The following is a 16919-nucleotide window of genomic DNA, read 5'->3' as shown; positions in this document are numbered from 1 at the left end:
GGACTTGCTGACAGCAGGTTACAGCTGACACAGCAGTCGCTGATTGGTCAGATTATGTCGGTCTCTGCGATGAATGTGATCTTTTTTTGCTATCAGGCTGTTGAACTGTCACTGACCCCCACCCTCCTGCCACCTTACTCACTGCCTCCAACCCTCCAAAACAAACACCAGTGACATACCCACACACACATTGCAGTGGACTGTTATCTGGAATGCTGCACGTGGCCAACACTAAACTTTACATTAAAGTAATCCAGTGTGCTGGACAAAGCTGCACAGAGGGGGTAATCATGGCAGCAACCAGCTCTAAGCACCAACATCAGGAAGGAGGAACAGGAGAAGCAAGGGCTCAGAGGAGATGTGGAGGGTGAAGGTAACAGTGGTCCCAGTGGTCCCAGTGCAGTGACTCACAGGCTAGGCGAGTGGCTCCAGCAGATCTCAGGAACAACATCAGAGATCTCTGTCCAGAACAGCGCAGTCCCAGGAACAGCTAAGATACTGTGCAGGACCCTCAAGCTCCCAGTCCTCTGGTAGAGGACCCGAGCTGGAAGGACAGACCGCCCGCAGGGGTGGTACACTCTTTATATATCTATATTAAACATATGTGCATGTATTATTGTCCATGTTCTGAGCCAGGCACCATTCATACCTGTCGGTCAGTAGAGCTCTGTGTCCAGGCTTCTTCTGTGGTGTTTACACTTCATCTTTGGATTTTCCTCTAAAAACATCTTCATGCTCATCCTGAGCCTGGTTGGAGGACGATGCTGCCGCCACCCGTGTTTCACTAAAGACTGACCGCCATGAAGGGGCAGTGCAGACTTCCTGTGTGCTGTACCTGCAGTGCAGATGTGTCATGAATAATCCAGGTGTGGTTGTTGTTCAGAGGCTGGACTGGCAGCAGGAAACACTGCTGTTAAAGGTGGAGTTTTAATTACTTTTCTTCTAGATGTTGCTGTCTGTGTGTTGTTGACTCGTTCCTGCTTTTATAATCAGGAACAGTTTGGAGTGTGGGTCTGGATTCAGGGAGCGCCCCCTGCTGGCTTTTCAAGGCTGCTGTTGTTTGACCTGCTGTCAAATCTTTGCTGTTATAAATGTGTGAAACAGCAGAGGAAACATTGAAGATTGATCCAAGTATCTGCCCAGGAGCTGATTAATTCAGTACAGAAAGCTTAGTGTGAAACAGGAAGTACGGCGATGGAGAGAACACGAACTTCCAAAATAAAAGTATGGATGGCTCATTATTTAACAGAATACATAGAGCAGTGGTTTTGGGTGGGATTGAATGGTTTTCCAAAATTGTAACATTTTCATTTTTCCTTCTTGATTTTGAACTTTTCCAAATCGTTTCCTGTCACAGTACCGAGTGTGCTGTGTTTGTGTTTCTGACTCTGTAATTATATTATTTGATTATTGTTGTTCGTTTGGTTTCCTGTAGTTCATAGTGGAGTCCTTCCTTCCTCAGTGTTGTGTGTAGTCTTTGTCCCGTGTCCCATGCTCCCTGTTTTAAGCTTGCATGTCTTGAGTTTGAGTCTGTGTGTTTCCTGTTTCTGTGTATCTAGATGTGCGTCCCCTCGTGTCGTTAGGTCTGATTAGTCCCAGCTGTTCCCCCTCCTGTTGTTGTCCTGCTTGTGGATTTAAACCCTATGTTGTCCTCTGTCCGTTGTCGTACCCTCATTGTGTTGTGTTTCCCTCCATGGCCCTGGTTTATTTTCTAGTTTGAGTTTCTTGTTTCTAGTTTAGTTTTGTGTGTTTGATGTGAGTTTTCCAGCAGTAAAGCTGCTGTTTGAGTTTATTCCTCCGTCTCGAGTCCTGCATTTGGGTCCCCATCCTGCCTGCCACACAACACTAACCGTGACATTTTCAGAGACGGGTCACAAAACAATGGCAACGACTGCCCCTCCATTATGTGGAGAGCTGGCTGTAGCTTAGGTGGTAGGGCAGGTTGATGGTTCAATCCCGGAGCACGACTTGTTGAGCCTGTTAGATGGAAACAGCATAGAAAGAGGATTTACCAAATTCAAACTAGAAATGACAGCAGAGGGGACAGAAGACCACCAAAGTGAGACAGGAAGTGACCAAACCAATGACCGACTCACATACCTGAAGGACGAGAATCCAAAGGAACAGGAAGAAGGTTGATATAAATGTAAACCAGGAACCAGCGACATGGAAAACCCTGAAACAAAAACATATTAGAAAGAGACCAAACTCCTGACATTTTCACTTCCTTGGTTTTGCCCCACTCTTTCCAAGAAGCTCTGGTTTCCAGTGGTTAGCTGGGCAAGCAGCTTTGTTTTCCCTGTTTCAGGTTGGCCCTGATCAGCATGCGAACAGCAGCCTGTTTACCTCATCAAACAAACTGGCCTTCAGAGCGGCTCCAGGCTGACGACCTCAGCCAGGAATCGATGCTGAGGCTGAGGAACCCTGAGAGGGAAGCTGAGGGTGATGCAGACAGGTCATGTGATGCTCTTTTCTCTCTTTGACTGACCCAGAGAGCATAACAACGATGGGACCAGACTCACCTGTGAACCAGTGGCGTGTCTACAAAATTTTTGTTGGGGGGGCCAGGTAGGGGCACAGATTTGGAGAAGGGTGGCAGATGTAATTGGCAGATAATGTTAAAAACAATTCTACCAACCGTTAACCATAATTCAATAAAACTATTAACCTAATAACTGAATGCGCTTTTAACTCTTATTAGAATGAGATTTTAACCACTACGGTGCAAAGTTGTTAGATACTGTGTTGATAAAGTACAAGAGATACAATCAGTGCTTTGTCAGTGTTTACTCAGCAGTCAAGGACAGCAATATTTGCATAGTATTTTTACTGACATATAGTGCACATATGTTTTGGGCAAAAACTTTTTTTAATATTAAAATACGAAAAAATTTTAACATACAATTGGCAAATTAGCCAATGCAAAACTTTATCTGCCTGTTAAAAAAACAAGATCATCTTCTCACAAACTGGTGTTTGATTGTGAAACAGGAAAAAGTGGGGAAACAACTGAAAAGACTAACATTTGAATAAAACCTGAAAGCAAGTAAATACTTTCTATGCTGCCTTATGGTAAACTTTGGTAATATTGATCAAGAACAACACTGGCTGATGATGAAATACAGTCAGCTGGCATCGTGACACTGCCAGTATTAACCTACAGGGCTGGACTGGGACAGAAAATCGGGCATTTTGACTACAGACCGACCCACCAGGTATTAAAGCCATAAAGACTTTGACTGAAAACAAACGCTGCTGTGACAGTGATGTACAGTCTTGTTGGTATATGTATGATTTCTATACATTTTACATCAGATAAAAACTTTCAGATAATTATTTTTTAAAAGCGAGACATTTTAAATGAGAATTAGAAAGTAAAGTATTTCTTTGTGCCCCCCTCTCCCTGTTAATGCCCTACATGCCCCCCTGGCAACACTTTGCTAGACCCGCCCCTGCACAGTTACCAGCTGTCAGCTGCTTAGAAAAGGATCCTGGTGTTATTTGTCTCTCAGAAACAGTTCATAACTTCAACTCATCCATGTGACCTAAAAGGTAAACCTGTTTCTCCATCACCTGTTCAGCTCTGATGGTTCAGTAAGGACATCTCCTGGTTTCATCTTCATGTTTCCCTCTCACCACATATCCAAACCGACATCATGACCAGCAGCTTTACAGCTGTGGCTCCAGCAAACATCAGCTGATACTAGAAATTAATATTAAATACATTCTAACAACAGCTGATCAAGCTTAAACGTGCTGCTGTTGTTTAGCGCAACATCTGCTGGTTTCCTGTTTCTGGCGCAAAGTGAGCGATAAACAAACAAGAGAGACGATCAGCTGATCATTGATCAGTTTCATGATTGAAGTAGCAACAGGAGAGGGAGGGGGAGAGAATGAGAGAAGAAGAGGCAGCTGTGCAGCAAAGACACAGAGTAACTCCAGCTTTGTGTCTTTTTCATTGTAGCTGAAGTCCGGGACAAACTGTTCCTTTTCACCTCAACATGAAACGCGTAATATTTTCTCTGAATGTGAGACGATTCCGTTTTTTACGGGACGGTTGGCAACTCTGCTAACGAACCTTATGAACAAAATAAAGTTCAACATCAGTAACATCATAGCACCACCCAGCTGTATAGAAACTCCGTCATGCTAGCTAGTAGCAGTACGGAAAAGTCAGCATAACGAAAATAAACTCCACCTAAACTTGGTTCATATCTGACCCAGAGAGACTGCAGGTCATAACTTCTTACCTGAAGTTCGGTTCACCTGACACTCTCGGACCGGGCGGCCGCCTCGGGGCTCTGCTCCTCCTGCCTCCCCTTCCCTCATCCACCTGCTGGCCTCTGTGGCAGCTCCACCACAGCCACCACCAAACAGCTGAGTTATTTTTACACATCAGCCAGCATCTGGCCAATCCACCACCTCTCATTGTTCGTGCCATTACAAAAATAAATAAATAAATAAGTCATCAGCCCACTGGGCAAATCACCGGTGGGCTGATGGCCAGTCCAGCTATGTTAACCTGTTAATCAAGGGTCCCCGATCCCAGTCCATGAGGGCCAGTGTCCCTGCAGGTTTTAGATCTCACCCTGGGTTAACACACCTGAATCACATGATTAGTTCATTCCCAGGCCTCTGGAGAACTTCAAGTCGAGAAAGTAATTTATCCATTTAAATCAGCTGTGATGGATCAAGGACACATCTAAAACCTGCCGGGACACCGGCCCTCGTGGACTGGGACCCCTGGTGTTAATCTTTCGCCGACAAATAGTTTTCTGCGGTGCCTCTTTCGTGCTTGGCTCTCCTTCCTTTGCTAACATGATGCTCATAGTGCAGAAGCCGATGCTGCATTCACTTACACTCGGATATCTGAGCTTCACTGTGAAAACATAATCATACATTTGATATTTCATTGAATGTTATTGTTTTAGCTTCGGGGTGGCACCTGGGGTGGCCAGTCTGGTTGGGGGGGTGGCCTGTGCCCCCCCCAGGCCACCCCGCTGGACACGCCACTGCTGTGAACACATCACTGCAGACACTGTTGGGTTTTCAGATTCCCTTCAGACTAATAACAAGAAACAGCTTTCCATCAATCAAGTTCATCAGTTGATCAGCAAAGGAGGAGCTGCAGCTGATAGGACATGACACTGGCTTCGTTTCAGCCATCCAGGGTGTTTGCACCAGTGAAAAACAACTAAATATATGTCAAAATAAAGGAAACAGGGTCATAAACAGTTTAGCTACCTGTTGAATTACTGTGCTGTCATTTCCTGCTCTCCTCTGAATCACCGTCTGGTTTCAGAGCGTCCACAAACAGCTCATCCTTAGAAGGCTCCTCTCTCTTTCTCCCACTCAGATCAGCATCCTCCTCTCTCGCCCACTCCCACTCCTCCACTCTCTCCACGCCAACACATTGCTTCACTCGAGCGGCTGCAAACATGTTACGCAACAGACGACACAGCAGAGAGGTTTGATCTGCAGGAAGTAACCCGACCTCAGCGTTCACAGCTGGACCGCCGTGTGTGTGTGCGTGTGTGTGCGTGTGTGTGTCACACACTCTTTAAAATCAAAGTGTTCGGGCTGCTCAACAAAAATTAAACTCTGTGATTCAAACGTTTGCTGTTTCTGACGACGTTTTCTGATCAATAATACGTCCAATTCGATCGGATGTTGGCTCCGGGTTCATGTTCAGACTGTATGAGCCACATTTACTGCGTGTACAGAAAAACACAGACTGAAACGAAACACTGTTTCTCACCAGTGTCTATAATAATCAATAATCAGTATAACAAATACCTAAAATAAGGATAAAAAGAGCAAACTCAGGTGTAAGCAGTCACACTCATTCAGCTACAGCAGTCCTCACACAGAGGCTGAGTGTGTGAGGAGTGTGTTGTTTCTCTGTGTGTATATGGGGGGGGGGGGGGGGGGGGGGGGTCACAGTCTGTTTGTGGGTCTTACAGTGTGGCTGCATGGATTGGGGGGGGGGGGGTATCACAATCCTGTATCAGCCTCACAGCTTGTGTGAAGAACCCCTCCAGCATCCTGATGCTCCTGCAGCTGCTCTACTTGTCACCAGATGGCAGGAGGGAGAACAGGCCATGGTGGTGGGGGGGGGGGGGGGGGTCTCTGATGATGGAGACTGCTTCCAGGGATGGGAGAGGGACTCCAGCTATCCTACTGGCAGTCCTAACAAGCCTGTTGTTCCAGCTGCCAAACCAGCTGTGAAGCTTAGCGTCAGGATGTTTTCTGTGGGGCGAGGTGTCGGGGGTCCTGAGTCTCCTGAGGGGCTGGAGATGCTTTGTGCCTTTTTGATGCTGGTGTGCTGGTGGAGAAGGATGGGCCGTCAGCTAGGTGCCCACCCAGGAACACTGCTGACCCTCTCCACAGCAGCACCATCTATGGTGAGGTCAGTGTCATGATGTTCGCCTGGCCTCCTGAAATCGGTCACCATCTCTGTCAAGCTGCATCAGCACGACTGCCTGATGTGCTTCAAAAGCAGCCGCTCAAAGCATTAGCTCACAACTGGTGTGAGGGCCACGGGCCGAACTGGGTTTGCTTTCTTTGACACTGGAGTTTTGATGGTGCTCTTGAGTCGTGGCACGGCTGCCTGATGTGCTGAAGTGTCTTTAAAGCTCAGGAATCTTATCTGGTCCTGCCGCCGTGTCTGGGTTGATGCTGGCCTTTCTCCTCTCAGGTGTCCCGGTGGCAGTGGAAGCGTGTGTGCCCGGGTGGTGTTGTTAATCTCAAACCACGCATAGAAGTTCTTCAGTTTATCTGGTAGAGAGCGGCAGGGGAGGGGCTTGTAGTCAGTGAGGCGTTGAAAGCCCTGCCAGAGCCCTGACCCCGTGACAGCTTCTTCCTCGCTTGGACTATGAGCTGCAGCATCTCCCAAGCTTTGTTCTGAGCTCTCAGCAGAGAATAAGCGTCTCTGGTTAGTCTGTGGTTAACGGGACCGTATCTGATGTATACTTATTGATCCCTGCAGGGAAATCAGTCCTCTGCGTTTAACCCATTCACTCTGTGAAGCAGTGGGCAGCCACCAATCCCAGGGAGCAGTGTGTTGGGACAGTACCTGCCTCGGGGTAGCCGTTCAGTGGATTCAAACCCCGACCATCCGATCCCCCGACTCAGCTGTGGAGTGGCACTGTGACACATGAACTTCATGTGTAGGAAACACGCGGGCTGCTCGCCGTTACGTTATGAACCAGCACAGTGAGCTCTGACCTCCACCCAGTTCAAACTTGTCCAGAACTTTCCGACATTCCTTTGATCTTTACGGTGACGGCTGTTCAAAGGCTTCACGCTGATGGTGCTCTGAGTGAGAGTGGCACTCAGGTCAGCATGATTTGCTCCATCAAATCTAATTACTTATTTTAGGTTTTCACGCATTTTCAGAGCCACAGCTGCAGCCTGCAGGGACTCTGAGACTCCTGCATTATAAAGCAGAGCATGCTGCTGTGTGTGCTTTCACCTCCACAGTGATGAATCAGCTCAACGTGGCCTCTAATAAAACTGTAAATAGCATCCACATGATGGAAATCAGCTTTAAAGGACTGATTCCATGTTCTCAAAAAGTCCACACCTCGCTTTCTTTTCCTGCAGAAGTTCAGAAAGTGAAGCTGAACTGAATGAGAATGAAGGAGGAGACGGGCAGCGGTGAAATATTAAAGAGGGAAGGAGGAGAAAGTTTAGCTGTGCACCATCAGCAAACCCTCCACTGTCCATCGCAGGTTACAAAGCATCACAACGCACATGCTCCCAGAAAGCACCAATGAATGTTACTGACCCTTTCTGTGTACGCGGCGAGCTGCAGGGTTCATTCTTGCTCCTGTTTTAGGATTTCAGGTCATTTCTGCAGCTATGCAGATGATGCTGTGTTTCAGTGCACAGCCCGGTGTCGTCGACGTCGTTGGTTATTGTCGTTGTAACTTAACCTTCTCTCTGAAGCTGCAGGGTAGAATAATAAGAGGTTAGTGTTCTTCACATTCCTGTTTCTGCTGTTTGTCTCTGCAGGCATTTCAGACGCTGACCTCGTGACTCAAAGATGATCATCTCCTCTGGACCGAGAAGGAGAATCAGCTTCTGAAGCCACCAAACATTTCTCACCCCAACATGGCAGACGACCTCTACAGCAGCACCTTCTCTGCTTCGGAATCAGACTTCTCCTCATCGTCTTCGTCCTCAGCTTCAGCCGCCTTCCTCACACTCGAGCAAAGGGCGGCCTTCATTTTCGTCCTCATCCTCTTCATCTTCTTGGGCCTCCTGATCGTCCGTTGTTTCCGTATCCTCCTGGACCCGTATCGGAGCATGCCCTCCTCCACCTGGACCGACTACATGGAGAAGGACACCTTTGATTATCGGATTTCCTGACAGGCAGCCTGAGAGGCAGCAACCCTGACAAACGACAGTTAAACTGAGGCGACAATCACGCTAAGAAGGTGAAGCACAAACACAGGTGCACATTTTCCCACAAGGCGGAGAGAAACCAGACGACAGGCCACAGGGTTAAATATGCCTCTGTGACACTTTGTTGGTGTATAAAGTTTATTTATTCTACAGAAAGTTGGTGAAAAGTTCGAGCAGAAAAGGCGAGCTCCAAGTTTAATAAAAACACGACTTTCCAAATCGCTGAATAACTTTGATGATGTGAGCAGCTGTGGTTTGCTTCCACAGCCACTTTAGTCTGATGTTAGGCCTCTTACCTGGTACTGCTGAGGCGTTGTTGTTATATATGAAGTGTGGCAGGTGGGAAAAGGAAACGTGCGCTCTGTGTTTCTATAGCTTCCGGTCTGATTGTCGCCTCAGTCTGCCCGGCAGGCAGCACATCTGGGTAAAAATCTGCATTTGTCTCAAATCAATCAGTGTAATTGGAAATGTGTGAAAGTATTGAAGACATGCAAAGTCCTCAGATATGAACAAACAGCTCATGCAGATCAATTTGCACGTTTGGAGTTCTGATTGGTTTGAGATGTGCAGGTGCCATTTTTGCTCAGAAGCCACCAACGTTTAGAAATCCCTGCGCTCCGAGTGTTACAGGTGACGGATTTCTACAAGCAGCGAGCTGCCTGCCGGGCAGCGTGTCAGGGCTGCCGTCTCTCATGGAGAAGACAGTCTTTTTGGTTTTTCTTTTACTTTTTGTTCTCTTTCTGAACTTTTATTGACTCAGACTCAAAGAACTTACTCTGACAGCTGCTGAAGCTCACTGAGGACGCGCAGCCTTATTTGGAGGAGGAGGCTCTGCTGATGAGTCTGCAGAGCCGAGATGTTTCCAACATCTCTCCATCGTCCTCCTGCCGGGCTGTTGCTTAGTAACCAGTGATGTCTGCAGCCAAAACACAGAAAACAAACGACCCTCAGCTGCTGTTTCACCAGTCTGGCCCGAAGCCGACTGTCCGCCACAGCCGGCGCTGAGATCACATCCACAGGTGGGTCTGACCTCAATCTCTGCATCCAATCACAGGAAAGAAGAACCGGAATGATGAAGACTGCTCTCACACCATCAGCCATCCCAGAGGAGCGCAGAAAATGTGCTTCATTGCGACGTTTCTGGAAGTGCTGACACGGACTCATTTTTATGGACTTTAACAGGTTCAGTTAGCGATCACACTGAACGATGACCGTGCTCCCCTCTGCCAGAGCACACCACAGCTTAACCTGTGAACATCTGAACAGTCAGCAGGTCATCGTGACCCATCCAGGGCCGTGACGGCAGTTTGGGTTCAGCCAGTCTCATAAAAAGTTTGTATATTTGAGACACTTTACTGCCAGAACACCTGGGTCAAATGTTCCCGTGTGGAAGGTGTGGTGATTACATTCAGTTCCAAATATGATGAATGGGTTTAATCCAACATGTTAGATCACCTGGTCACATGAATATTTCAGTAAATATAGCAGGTTTAGGTTCTTGTGCTGGAAGCATGAATGTTCTGTCTGCCTTCCAATCGCAGCAGATCATGGTTCACTGTTAAATCTCAGTTCAGACACTCTGCCAAACACTTTACCACACTGCCAAGTGGGATGAAGAAAAGTCTCCCATCTAAAACACAGGATGAGAAATAACTGCTGTAAATTCTTCTATATGATCAGTTTAGTGTGCTAATGAACCTGAATCCATCAAACTCTGCGTCTGTTTGGAGATGCAGACTTTCCATAAAGTGGCTGAAACCATCGAGGCAAGAAGGAAGTCATGTTAGGGGAAGCCCACTGTCCTCGAAGGTTAACCCTTTAAAGACTTTGAGTTTTTGTCTGTTGTGCTTTTTGTTTTTGTTTCTGGAAGCACGACCGTGTCTCCATTTCCTCTCCATAAACGTGTTCCAGCCTGTTTTCAGGCAGAGAATCAAAGTTCTGCTACACGACAGTCTGCTAATCTCAAAACTGGAGGACTTAATGGATTTAATGGTTTCTTATCAGAAGCAGACCTGGTGACACACTTATGGACGACCTTGTCGTGCGTCGCAGCGCTGCTCTCCTGACCTGCTGCTTTGGAGCAGCTTTAGTACCTGAGGGACTTCGAGGCTCATCCTGCTGTAATGAGAGAAAATAAGCGTTTCTTTAATTTCCGTTGCTGCACTAAATGTTCGGTGCAGCTTTTCCTGAAGTTTGATGGGAGCAGAGAGAACAGCTGTGGAGGAGACCTCTTCCCACAGCAGCAGCTCTGCACTGATGTGTTTTTGCTTTTTCCTCGGGCCGCCTGCAGAAGCTCTGCTGTAAAGGGCTTCCTCGTGGTTGGAGGTCTCCTGTCAAACCTGTGAGCTGAAAAATCCCCTCGAGCAGACAAACAGTTTGAAGCCGGTGAAAATGAAAGGCCTCCCCTCTCCGGGTTTTCATCATGCAGGTCAGCTGAGGTGTGGATGGCAACGCGAAACAGACGGCATCGACTGCCAACTCCAACACAGTGAGCAGTCCGGCGTCCCTGAAGATGTTTGTGATCCTCAGACTGGGACTTACGGGGTTTCCCGACCCGTTTCCTGTGCCTCCGTGGATCTGCCTCCCAGTATTCCTCCCTCTTTCTTTCTGTGAAACTCTAAAAGTCTCTGAGGCACTTTGGGGGGGCGCTGCTGCCGGGGATACCCTGAAGGAGAAGCCATCGGCAGAAAGCGAAACGGGTGATTGTTGTCCCTGTGCAGCAGAGGGAGGCCTCTTCTCATCAAAGCACAGCGGGGTCGTGGATCTGAGATCTTTGGATTTTCTTTTTCGTTCATTTTTAAAGTTTTGGGGCTCGCTCCAGTCCCAGCAAAGCCCTCCGTCACATCACAGACAGCAGTTTTGATTTCTTCAGCACATGAGTGAGCATCACTGAAGAGTTCGTTCGCTCTGCTGCTCCAGTCACGCTGACTGTCATGGACACATCCGTGTCCAACAGCTCCAAACGGGCTTCAGACTCCATTTAAAATAAATAAAAATTCAATATGGGCTTCAGCACTCTGGTCCTGAAATGTTCGATTTTTATAGTTAAAAATGAAAGAATGACTTCAGTCCTACATTTCAGCAGATTTTCATAATTTGATCAACTTAAAATTCCCAGATTGTTTTTAAATTTAGCATAAACATGTATTATCTGAAGAAAATCTGATCTGATAGGTTAAACTTGGGCTTTTTTACTATGTAACATTAATATTATTGTTATAATTCAAATATGAATTATGACTCAGGTCATATATTCATCTGTATCGCGACTCAAACAGCGAAACACCAACGTGACGACAAACAAACCCGTTTCCTGTTTGAGGCTTCAAACGTTTTCCTCACAGGGACGCTGGAGACTTTCCTGCTGTCGTTTGTTTAACAGGAAGTCCTTCTTTTACCGTGACCTCCATGAGTCCTTTTCTTTCACACTACTTTCAATAATAATAATCATACTCTCTGTGTCTCCGTAGAGTTTACAGGTCACTGTATGTCACACTCAACACATGTAAGAACACACACTCAGCAGTAAACGAGTGCATTACTGAGTATATTACTCCAAATAGTTCACAAACACTTTTCTAATCTCTGCTTTTCTTCGCACAGTCTCACAAAATGTCCCGGCTGCCTGTCACGAGGCACACCTGTGACAATATATCATATACAGTCTGTGCACGTGCACTTCCTGTAACACACACAGCGACTCACTGCCAAACTAAGCTCCACCCCTCCGGTCTGTCCCCCTCCTGCCTCCATCTGTCAGTTTGCAGGTGAAGCACATGTTGCTAAAGCTTATAAAGAAGAAAAACTGTGATAACGGAGTAAAAGAAGTGTGAGTAAGTGGCTCTGTCTCAGACTCTCATGACGCTACTGTCAGCTGCTGCACACCTGTGCAGATGTGCTTTAAAGCTGTGGACAGGTGTGCACGCACGCAGTCTCGTACACCTGCACTGTGGGGACAAAGATGTGGACACACTTTGTTTTTGTTCTGTCCGTGGGGATTTGTGTGCTCTCTGAGTGGCTCCACATTATTATGCAGTCATGTGTGGAGTACCAGAGGCTCCAAACACGAGTGATATGCAGTCTGAGGGGGGGCTGTCCTACTCAGGCTCGTTTCCTCACAAATGTGGAGCCATTTGCACAGCCGAGGTAATCCTGTGCAGTTTATGTCTTATTTGCTAAATGGGAGTGAAGCCAGCTCGTTTTCCCTGCAGCTCTCCGTCCGCAGGTGGAGCTCAAACAGCAGCTAAACTCCCAGGATTACACTGATGGCTTCAGTTATTACCCTTATTCCCTCCTTTCGTTTTAATGTAGACACGACAAAGACCCTGTGGCTGAGTCCAGGGAGAGCAGCGAGAGTCAGAGACGAGGGAGGCAGTGAGACGTTCATTAAGCCTCCGTGGATAAACACAGCAGGCAGGAAGTGTCGTCATTCGTGCAGCCGAACCTGAGAGCCAAATACAGGAAGAGTGATGAGCTGACGGTGGGCCAAAGTATCCAGTTCACTATGGTCGTGTCCAAATTCATGGGCTGCATCCCCCTGAGTCTACGTGGGCCGGGTCCTCAGAAGGTCGGGTAGGCCGGAAGTAAACGGCTGTGGAATGTGACGGTCTCGCCTTCAGATTAGCGTCGCCGCTGTCTCGGTGGAGTTCAATAAACTCAGCCGTCTGCTCCTTGCTATCTAAAATATAACAGGACACTGGAGTAAACTCTCGACCGTCTCACACTTCTGTTTAATCAGTTTTCTGTTTGACGTTTAGTCAGCTGTGTGAAAATCCCAGAGGAACCCACCCGGGGGATTAATAAAGTTTTATCTAATCTAATCTAAGAACTTTAATCTCAGCCAAACCGATTTACTCACGAACAAATAAAACACTGAAAAAAGCCCAACAATAACATTTTTAGGTTGTCTAAGTGACTTACATATCATGTTTAACCCGAGCAGCGAAACTCCGCGGTGATCTGAAAATGATGTGCCAGGAGTTGTGCCATTCTCGGCCGCATCAGTAACCCTCGAGCTCCCGGCTAGCTATCGAGCTGGTGGGTAGCAGACGTCTCCGAAAACATCGAAGCACTTTTGCAAATATGCGATATCTTGATAAACCGAGCAGATATTTGATGTTTACACAACTACTTTCTCGCCTGAAAATATGTTAAAAGTTTATTTTGTGACCCAGAAAGATTAATAAGAGTGATTTTAAAACTTAGTAGCGGCCGCCATTATTGGAAACTAGAGTTTGGCTGGGCCACGCTATGAATTCTGGGATATGGTAGGTCACGAAGGACACACCCGACCCATCCTTCAAATTCGGGGAAAAGGAGGACGCATTTGTCGGCTGCATTCGGAGGAGTCTACGAATTTGGACAGCCTTCGGCACGTCGCTGTGACGGCCTACAAATGCGGCCTCAGGAGGATGCAGCCCATGAATTTGGACACGACCTATTTATCCACAATCTGATAAACCTTCAAAATAAATGACTGAAACGTGACATCCTGTTACAGGAAGGAAGCTTTTATTTTTGTAACCCTGACAAACAAAATGATCCAGATGTAGTTTGTTCTTCCTTTTTATGAAAACCTTCAAAGTAAAATCTCAGTGTGCGCGGCTTCGCTCTGAAACTGATCAAACTTACAGCTGATGAACAGCTAATCTGTTTTGTGCCGTTGTCTTTACAGTGTGTCGTTGTGTTAATAAATGTTCCAGCATAACATTAAAGCACGTTTCCTCAAAACTGTATTTTTATATCAGAAAGTCTCATATTTCTTAATCATAGACGAAACTTTGCTTTATAAATAAGATTTATGTTTCATATAGAATCACAGCTTCAGTCATAAACTGAGTGAGCCAGTTTTTTCTTTTTTAATGTTTTAATAAAAAATTCAACAGCTTTCAAATGAAACATGCATTTTGCATTTTTGTAACGTAAAGTCACAAAAACCTTGAATTATTGATCTAAACATTGTGTGTTGATTTTACACAATAAAAACATGTTAAACTTTGTGATGATCCACTTCTAGGAAATAATTATTCAAAGCAGGATTTTCCTGTGTAACAAAGGAAAATAAATTCCAGTTTAAAAACACTGATGATGGACTGCAAATGGCGCCCCTGAGCCTCCGTACTTTAGCAGAGCCGTTGGTTTTCTTTATTTGGTCGAAACGAACTCGTCTGACTGTCTGAGCCCTTTAATCGTTTTCAACCATCTGCTCTTCCTCCTCCTCTCCCTCGTCTCTCTCTAACTGTATCCTCCTCTTCCTCCTTGCCTTACACCAAGTCTGTTTACATAGGATTAGAAACTCCAGCAGCTCTGTCGCTGCTGTTTTTTACCCTTTAAGGGAGTCGGGACGTCTGTTCTACTGTCGTGTCTTTCTTTCTGTGTTTCAGACTTTGGGAAAGCAGCGACGTCTGAGCTCATCTTTGCCCTCGAGCTGCTGCTTCACCCAAACTCTTAGTTTGTTCATGCTGTATTTAAAGGGAAAATCCACCCAGAGTCCTGGGTGGGTGCACTGAGCACTGGGAGGGGGGCAAAAAGAAGTCCACTGACTGTGGGAGTGACGTGAAATGACCAGAAACAGACAAAAAAGCTGCAAAGAGACAGAAAACCACTCAGATATTGTGAAAATACACATTTCTAGTCGTACATTTGCAAAGCGTGTCGGTTCAGCTTTGCAGCATCAGAACGATGATCAACCTGAATTTCAGATTCTTAGTTCTGCTGGATTAAGTCGAGTAATATTCACAGTATTACTGCGCGTCCGATCAGAACATGTATGCTGCAGTCATACGAATGTCTTACAGGTTATATGTAGGATGCACCAATCCAGCGATGAAGCGATGACACAAGAACTCGCTCGACTCCTTAACCTGAGTGAGAGAAGTGAAAGCATCGTTGCTCACTCACATTAGAGCCGTGTAGCAACAGAAAAACGTCTGCAAATGCACAAATAGAACCTGCTCGTGTTACTTAGTTGGGTTAGCTTTGTTAGGTTCCTCCAGGAGGACAGCCCATGAACAGCCGCCCAGCACCTGGCTCGCCTTTCCCGCCCACTGGACGCTTAATTACAACAATCAGAGATGTTTGTTGTTGCGGCCACCTGGCGGACTCTCGGTAGCAGACCGCCATTATGTTCAAACCATCCCCAAAACTCGGTGTGTGGATCGTGGTGCTCCTGTGAGCGGCTCCTCGCTGCGTTTCAGAGGAAACTGTTGAGGACTTCAACCTCATACTGGTGGAAGCTGCTGAACTATATAAGTGATGCATACATATAGTTCATTTTAACCAGTTAGAGCCGGTGAATTTCTGCAGCACCTTCTCGTAACGTGAAGAACGTGACGAGGTCCAGAGGTGGTGAATGGTTGTCACTGTGAGAGTTTGAGTGAAACAACCACAGAGAGGAAAAAACACGACTTGTGCCAAAGAGGCAGGAGCGTTAAACAGAAACACAAACCACTGAACCACCACAGTGGGACGGACCCACTGTAGAGTGGCCTAAGGACCCACACGGAAGCACTGGTGGATTTTCCCTTTATGCAGCTCCTGTGGAAATGCCCTGAAACTGTGAAGTCTCTCCTTTTAAATGCAGTTTTTAAATCTTTCACAAAAAATGATGTTTTCTATGCTCTGTGTCGTGGCTTTGACAACGTGTCACAGAAACAGCTGAGCGATCGCTGGCGTGTAGATGTACGAATCACGTGTCCTTCTCTCTGCAGTGTTCCTTCACCTGGTGACAGCGTGAACCTTTTAAAGTCCAACAAACAGGTGATTGTTTCTCAGTCTGGACATGAATGTTGTGTTTTATTAATGCAAAGTTCTTAGTTTTGATAAAAACTTGGCGCTTCATGGACACGTGAGCTGCTTTTGTTCTCTCTGCACTCGGAAACAAACGAGTCTGAAAATCATTTCTGCTGTTTTTACATGTTGGGACATGAAAACTGGGAAAAGGAACAATTTACCAGAGTTAAAAACACACACACACACGTGCAGAAACCTGCTGTATGAATCTGACACCGTTCGCTCGCCTGAGGTTCGCTGATTTCAAACAAAGCTCCATCACATTTTGGCAGCTGTGAACATGAGCTCGGTGTTTCGTTGGATCTGTGGGTGCTTCCCTCCATCCACACAGCAACAAAACATCAGAGATTTGGGGGAAAGGTTTACTTTGTCACTGTGACGTGACACTGGGTGACCGGACCATCGGTTTGACAGGCGTGTGGAGGACTGTGGTACGGAGGGAGAGTTTCTTTGGTGACGGCTGCTTCTGGATACGGGTCCAAAACTAAATCACGTATCAGTGACTGTTGGTGGTTATGGTGAGGGGAAGTGGTTCCTGACAATGGGGGAAAAAGACCTCTACTCATAATGGTCAGCAACCCTAACCATCTCCACAACACAACACCATAAACACATGAGAAGCAGCGAGGGTGGGTAAGAGGGTGAGAGGTGAGCGGTAGTAGCCGCGGATAAGCGTTCGAAGGCGTTTGAATCCAGGATGGGGGGTACGTAGGATGGGA

The 16919-nt window shown here is 46.6% G+C and overlaps 1 long non-coding RNA gene across 1 annotated transcript in view; it reads left to right on the top strand.

The window, feature by feature from the left end:
- The window catches only part of LOC146682307 (uncharacterized), a 40923-nt gene extending 25281 nt beyond the window's left edge, over positions 1-15642 (top strand). The window contains exon 2 of the long non-coding RNA XR_014917474.1: positions 8017-15642. This is a non-coding gene — a long non-coding RNA (uncharacterized LOC146682307). The remainder of the gene's footprint in view (positions 1-8016) is intronic.
- Positions 15643-16919: the final 1277 nt, after the last annotated feature.

This window comes from Copadichromis virginalis, linkage group LG22, assembly GCF_057382275.1.
Source record: "Copadichromis virginalis isolate Kocher_CV1m ecotype Utaka linkage group LG22, C_Virginalis_male_GT1.1, whole genome shotgun sequence".
In the NCBI taxonomy this organism is placed as follows: Eukaryota; Metazoa; Chordata; class Actinopteri; order Cichliformes; family Cichlidae; genus Copadichromis; species Copadichromis virginalis.
Note: the sequence above shows the minus strand (reverse complement) of the source record. Positions and strands in the feature narration are given on the sequence as shown.